Below are 6,516 nucleotides of genomic sequence, written 5' to 3'. Positions count from 1 at the left end.
TGTCTGATGTGTATGCAGTATGATTAACTTCTAACCTAGATATTAGTAACTGCAACGAAGTATTCTACGCTTACTTAGATTAATTATAACATAGAAAAAAAAATCGTGTATTAATTCCATATAACTCGATCAGAAAGAAAAGAAAAAACCTAGAAAAGTTCAACCAATATATACAAAACATAGCTCGTAATTATATTTTATTCCGACAAAAAAAATATATATATATATATATATATATATATATATTTATATATATATATATTATTCAACAACTCGAGCTTGAAAACGTGGCCATGTCTTGAATAGCAACAAAGGAACAGCAAACCCATCTTGCTATTCCAATTATATATATATACCACAAAATCGACACTACAAATATAGATATATGATTATCGACTGCATTTTTATTTTAAAATAAAAGTGTGGTCAAATTCTTGTATATATTATCAAACATGAGTTTCAAACAAATGATTTGACCAAATGGTGGTGAATCTATGTGATCTAATGGTTAAATGCGGAACTTTAGTTGTTCTAAACATGCTAAATTAGTCAATGACTACTACTTTTCACCTAAAAAACAGCATATTCTGAGAACAATATGGATTTATAATATACCACAACATCCTATTTCTAAATGTTAACGTTACTAGGTTAATACTCGCGTTGTATTTTATTTATTTTTTTTGAATATTTTATTATTTATGTTTTTGAAAAAATAATTTTGTATGTTGTTTGTAATAGTTTTTGATGGTGCTTATTGATAATGTTTTAGTTTTTAGTTTTTAGTTTTTTTTTTTAAGTAAAAGGTGTACATAAAGGAAGAAGTTTCATGAACGTTTCTTACGAAACAAATTTGGTATCCTTGGTGCAGCTGGAATCATGAGGTAGAGCACCACATGTTCTCTTATCATTTGAGAGTCTTTTCTTAACATACAAATAACAATGTAATTGTAAAAGTGAGATGAAATTATATGAGAAAGAGAGCTTTTTTTCCAAGTTTTATTTTTCTAGCTTTTCTACAAGCTTTCACTCAGAAGTTTGATGATATAATTAATTAAGGGATATATATACAACAATCTAGTAAGAGACAGAGGTTGAGAGTAGTAGTCGTAGTAAATAGTAGCTGAACAAAAACAGAATTGATGATATTATTAATTAAGGAATTTTCACTTGGGAAGTTTTTTTGTTTATTTTTGTTTCATTAAGATAATCACTTCTCAAAACTGAAAGTTATTTGCCATTCACACTTTTAATTCATATTTCCTTATTAAAATTTATATCATTTTTTATGTTCAACATAATTTTTAAGTTTTCATTAGCTAAATGCCTAAATTGATGTTGGAGGATAGAAAAACAATCTCTAGTAGCATTTTTCCATTTTGTTACGCATATCATTATGTCATAGAAGTTGTTATACGTATAGATATAAGTCATATAACACATGTAAAAAATATTATTAATCTTATAATAGCATACAAATTGTTACGATCGCAAATGAATTCGTATAATTATTCCACCGATGAAAAAAGTAACATAATCATGATAAAATAATTGAGAGGGAGAGAGATGAAGGAGAAGACGATTAAAATAAAGTAAGATTCTGATTAATCATTGTTATTCCAGCTTTGGTTTCCAATCTCTTATTATCAACTTTGATCGGGTGCGTTCAATCTCTGTTGTACAAATAATGTCGTAAGATTAGCCAAAACTGAAGAATTAGAAGAGAAGAAAAATGGCGATGCATTACTTTTTCTTCCTCTTATCTTACACTGGTTTTTTTCTTTTCTGCTTTTGTTTCTTCTGAAACATTTCAAGGTTATGAACAAGAGACCTTGTTGGCTATCAAGTCAGACTTGTATTATCCTTCAAGAGATTGGAAGAAACCTGAGAATGCCACAACATTTACTACATCTGTTAATTGTCATTGGACAGGAGTTCAGTGCGATTCAAATGGTTATGTGGAGAAGCCTCTTCTTCCCAACATGAATCTCTTTCAAACCTCACGTCCTTGAACTTGAAGGTCTTCCACGTGAGTGTGAATAACTTTTTTGGAACCTTTCCTTATGGTCTAGGGGTGGCCACTTGGCTTATACACTTCAATGTCTCCCAAGGTCAGCCACCATTCCCATGAATGTACTGGAGTAATCAATTCTCTTATTACCCAAAATTTCCACACCACCAACACGAGCACATCTGATGCTTAGATGCTGCTTCTGCATTTCAACAACACCAAAAAAAAACCTATAAAACCATAGACAAAATTCTTTAATTGATGGGAGTATGAAAAATCCAATTCATATCCGTAAATGCGTGAGAGCAAGAGACGGACATCACAACCATATGCGCGGGCGCCATTGTTCTGTTCTCTTCTTACCCAAATTTTCAGATTCTGGAAAGTAATTTAGAGGTGACGAGGAGGAGTTCTTCATCTCTTGAGTGCACCATAGCCAACATTTAGTATGAAGATTCGTGTCCACTGCTAACAGAAAACAATGTCCACAATGCATATCTGCAATTCCGGAAGACCAGATACAACGACCAAAATTTTTGTCCACCAGATTGTTGCAGAATGATGAACTAACATGTTTACAAACAATTAATGTCAATCTTGATTTATTTTCAGAACCTTAATTGTAGAAGTTAAGATCAATGATTTAATAAAAGGGTATTTTTATCTTTTTCAAATATGGCACAAAATTGAAAATGTTAGTTTTGAAAATAAAAGTTAGAAAGTGGCATTTTCCAAAACTTTTGTTTAGAAAGTGGCATTTCTAATCAAATTCCCTTATAATAATATGGGTTGGGCTTTCGATTGTTTGTATAAAATTTTAAGTTCCAAGCCCAGCCATATTAACTATTAGTTAGGGTTTTTGTTGATTGTCTCCCTCATGTCTGTTTCATGCGGCTGCATGACGAAAAAACAGAGAGTAACGGACTGGGTAAGGAAAAGAAGAACGGTGAAGAAGGAAGATGAAGAAAAAACCGAACAACCGATCGGTTTCACCTTGCCGAACCGAACCGAATCAGAAACCAAATTATCAAAAAAAAAATCGCCGATCGGTTCAAGGTTCTTCTCTTGTTCGGTGCCGATAACCAAAAAAGTCGGTTTACTTGGTTCGGTTTATCCGGTTTCTGCCGAACGCCCAAGACTAGTTTTATTGCTATTTCTCCCTCGATTTCAAAGTTCACATCTATTTCCCCATTAATATGGGTTTATACGATTTATTATTGGATTATAATTTTTCCAACCAACTAACAAAAACATTAAACCGGATTAAACCTAATATAAACTCAGAACATTTAAATTAATAGACTGAATAATTAAAAAAAAAAAAGGATCACGATGGCTTCTTCTTCCTCTCTTCACGATGGTCTTCTTCCTCTCTTCTTTCTTTGGCTTTCTTTCTTCCATAATTCCATTGTTGGTGACTGGTGATGTAGGCTCCGATACAGTGGCTATAGATCATTTTTACAGTGTTCTCTCTTTTTCTTATTCCTCATCTTCGATTTGTCTGCTTCATAATTGGATCTCCTAGGGCTTTGATTAAACCTGAATCGAGATAACCCCACATATCCCAGATGGAGTCAACTCTTGTTAGAAGATCGATCGCAGTCATCTTCTTCCCAATCTACAATCGAGTACACGGATTGGGAATATCGTAATTCGAAGAAGGCGAGTTACGAATCTTGGGTACACGGATTTGCTCAGCTTGACATTAAAATTGATGTCCCGGCGGTGGTTAGAGAATTTAGTCAGGCTCTGTCTAATATGCGTCCGGTTATATCTTTGTTCATGTCGAAGTGAATGTTTTTTTGAAGATGATAAATTTGAGGCAATATCTTTGTTATGGGAATTGGAGAATTCATGTACAATTAGTTTGATTTTCTTTTTTTCATTTGAGTATGAAACTTTGAAATGTCGAATACTTAAGATTTTTGATAGGATTTGAATTTGCAGCTCATTTAATTCTGGAATGGAATAAGAAGGGGAAGAGTGAAGAAGACGGAGAAGGGGATGAACCATTGTCATTTCAATTTTTATTTTGTTAGTTTTGATTATAAAACTCTCTACTTCAAAAGAAAGTTTGATATAATTGATTTCGTACCGGTTTAAGTGGTTTTTATTGGTTTAGTTTGTAAACCGATTAAATCCAAATTTGTGGAGAAATAACAATAAAATTATTGATTCGGGGTGAAATAGGATTAGAACTATTGATTCGAGGAGACATAGAAAGAGGTTGAAGTTCTGGGTAGATCTAATACGATGTCATAGTTCTCGGGGGAAATAGAACGTCTATCCCGGTTTCAGAGACTTGCGGAAAGGTTTAAAAGAATTGATTTGGCCACCTATGTCACCAAAGTGGACTTATCTTTTCTGTCAAGGGTCCTGAGCGAACTCCAGAGTTAAGGGTGCTTGAGCTGGAGTAGTCTCATGATGGGTGACCTTCCGGAAAGTGATTTTCGGAACTGTGCGAGTGAGGACAAAACACAGGGAAAGATCATGTGGTGATTTGTAGGGACGATAACAAGTATTTAAAACCTCCCGAACATAGCAAACCGGCCGTCAGATAGAGATGGACTCACGGGCCTAGTGAGTGGACGTGAGGCCCATTAAGGAAGGTGATCCTCTTTGTTGGAGGGGGAGAATTATAACATCCGCGAACCAAATTGGGGATTTTGGGAGTGGGTGTCGATCGACACCAAGAGGAGTGTCGATCGACACCATCAATTTTGGTTCGACCAGGTTGTTTTAAATTGTCGATTTGGGTCAGTTTGGCTTAAATAGAATCCCCAACCCGAGTATTTAATGGAAAGATCGACCTAGGGTCGTGAGTTGGGTTGTTGGTCACCGCTTTTAGAGAGGAAAAGAGAGAGGGGAGCAATTGAGAGTTTGGTGGATTTTGGGGGAGATCCTTGACTTGTTTGGAGAAAAGGAGAAGCTTCCTAAGGAGCTGGTTTTGTCGTTTAGGGTCTAAACTCTCTGCAAAAGAGGTGAGTGCATGACCATGGCTGATCTAAGTCTGAGATCTCTTTTGTTTTGCTTGTTCTATGTTGTTTGTGGTGTTTTCTTATTTGGGTTGGTTGTGTTATGGTTTCTATAGGTTCCTGAAGCTTTTTGGAGAGTTTGGGACGGATTGGAGATGGTTAGAATCAGAGATTTGATGATCGGCTTCGTGCGGAATGTGTCTACGGAGTCGGTGTCGATTGAAACCAGGTGGGTGTCGGCCGACACCAATTAGGAGTTAGTGTCGATCGACACCATTTTCCGACGCTTGTTTTCCTTGTTTGTTGTGTTGTTTGTTTTGGTTTGTTGTGTCGTTTGTGTTGCATAACATTGGAATCTCAGTTGCTTGTGTGTATAGCCCAGTAGATGGGACGATTGTCTCCCTAATTATTTATGATATATTTACGCATCTCAATTGTTGTTTGTGGTGTGCAGGTATGTGGCGTGGAATCATGGTGATGAGGAGGAGGATGATCTAGGGTCTCGTTTGTGTTTTGTTGGTTATATAGTTTATGTTAGAACCTTGGATAAAGTTATGCTAGGTTTGTTGGATAGAATGGTTAGGAACGTTATTGTATTGATGATATGCTGGTTCTGTATTATTGGTATGTTTCTGCTGTGCATATTTGGTTGTTGTTGGTTTAATGGTGAATTATGGTTTGGTTGGTTTAGTTAAGTAGTATGGGATGTTTAATTATATGTTGCTATTAAAAAAACGGGTTGGGTTGTTTCATCGTGGCAACGTCGGAATCTCAGTAAAATATGTGCAGAAGAGAAACAATTTCGACTTTACGAGATGCGTGTATTCATTTGGAGTTTATCCTTTTTCTTAGACTTTTCATGGGTTTTTATTGGTTTGTAAGTTTTGGGTAATAATAAATTTAAAGTATGAGAAAAACAACGAATCGAGACAATTATGTGACGTGGCAAAGGAAAAGGTAATTTGTATTATCTATTATAATTTTATCGGTTAATAATTTTAATTGATGTTTTAGTATTAAGAATGAGGTGATCCTGTTTTTATAGTATTGACTTGAAAAAATAAAATCGTTAGTCAAAATCAAGTTCGTGCATTCTCCTTCGTCGATCGCTATATTTTTGACAAATGACAAGAAAAATAAAAACAGGCCTAACTTGTGCGATAGACACGTGGACACGTGTCGTCATGTATGCAGTTTTGTCCGTATGGAAAACGCTTTCCATGTTGTGTAACCCTTAAGATGCATTGAACAGTTTCCTTTTGTCTTCCTTTGCTTTCAACCTCGCCTTTTTCCCTTTAAACCAATCAATCCATTACATCTGTCCTGTCTTTGTTTTTTCTTTTAACAACATTTGGCAAATATACATTTCAAAGAAACGCGTCAACAAAAAACACGTGAAGATTTAAAAATATCTCTCTCCCCTTACTAAGTTCACATACAGTGCCGGTCCAACCAATTTTGCTGCCTAAAGCAAAAATATTTTTTTTTCCCATTAACAAACATTAGAAAAAAAAAGTTACAAAAACTGTT

This window comes from Camelina sativa, chromosome 14 (genome assembly GCF_030686135.1).
Source record: "Camelina sativa cultivar CO46 ecotype springtype chromosome 14, ASM3068613v1".
Lineage (NCBI taxonomy): Eukaryota > Viridiplantae > Streptophyta > Magnoliopsida > Brassicales > Brassicaceae > Camelina > Camelina sativa.
The sequence above is the reverse complement of the archived record's forward strand: the minus strand, read 5'-3'. Positions refer to the sequence as shown.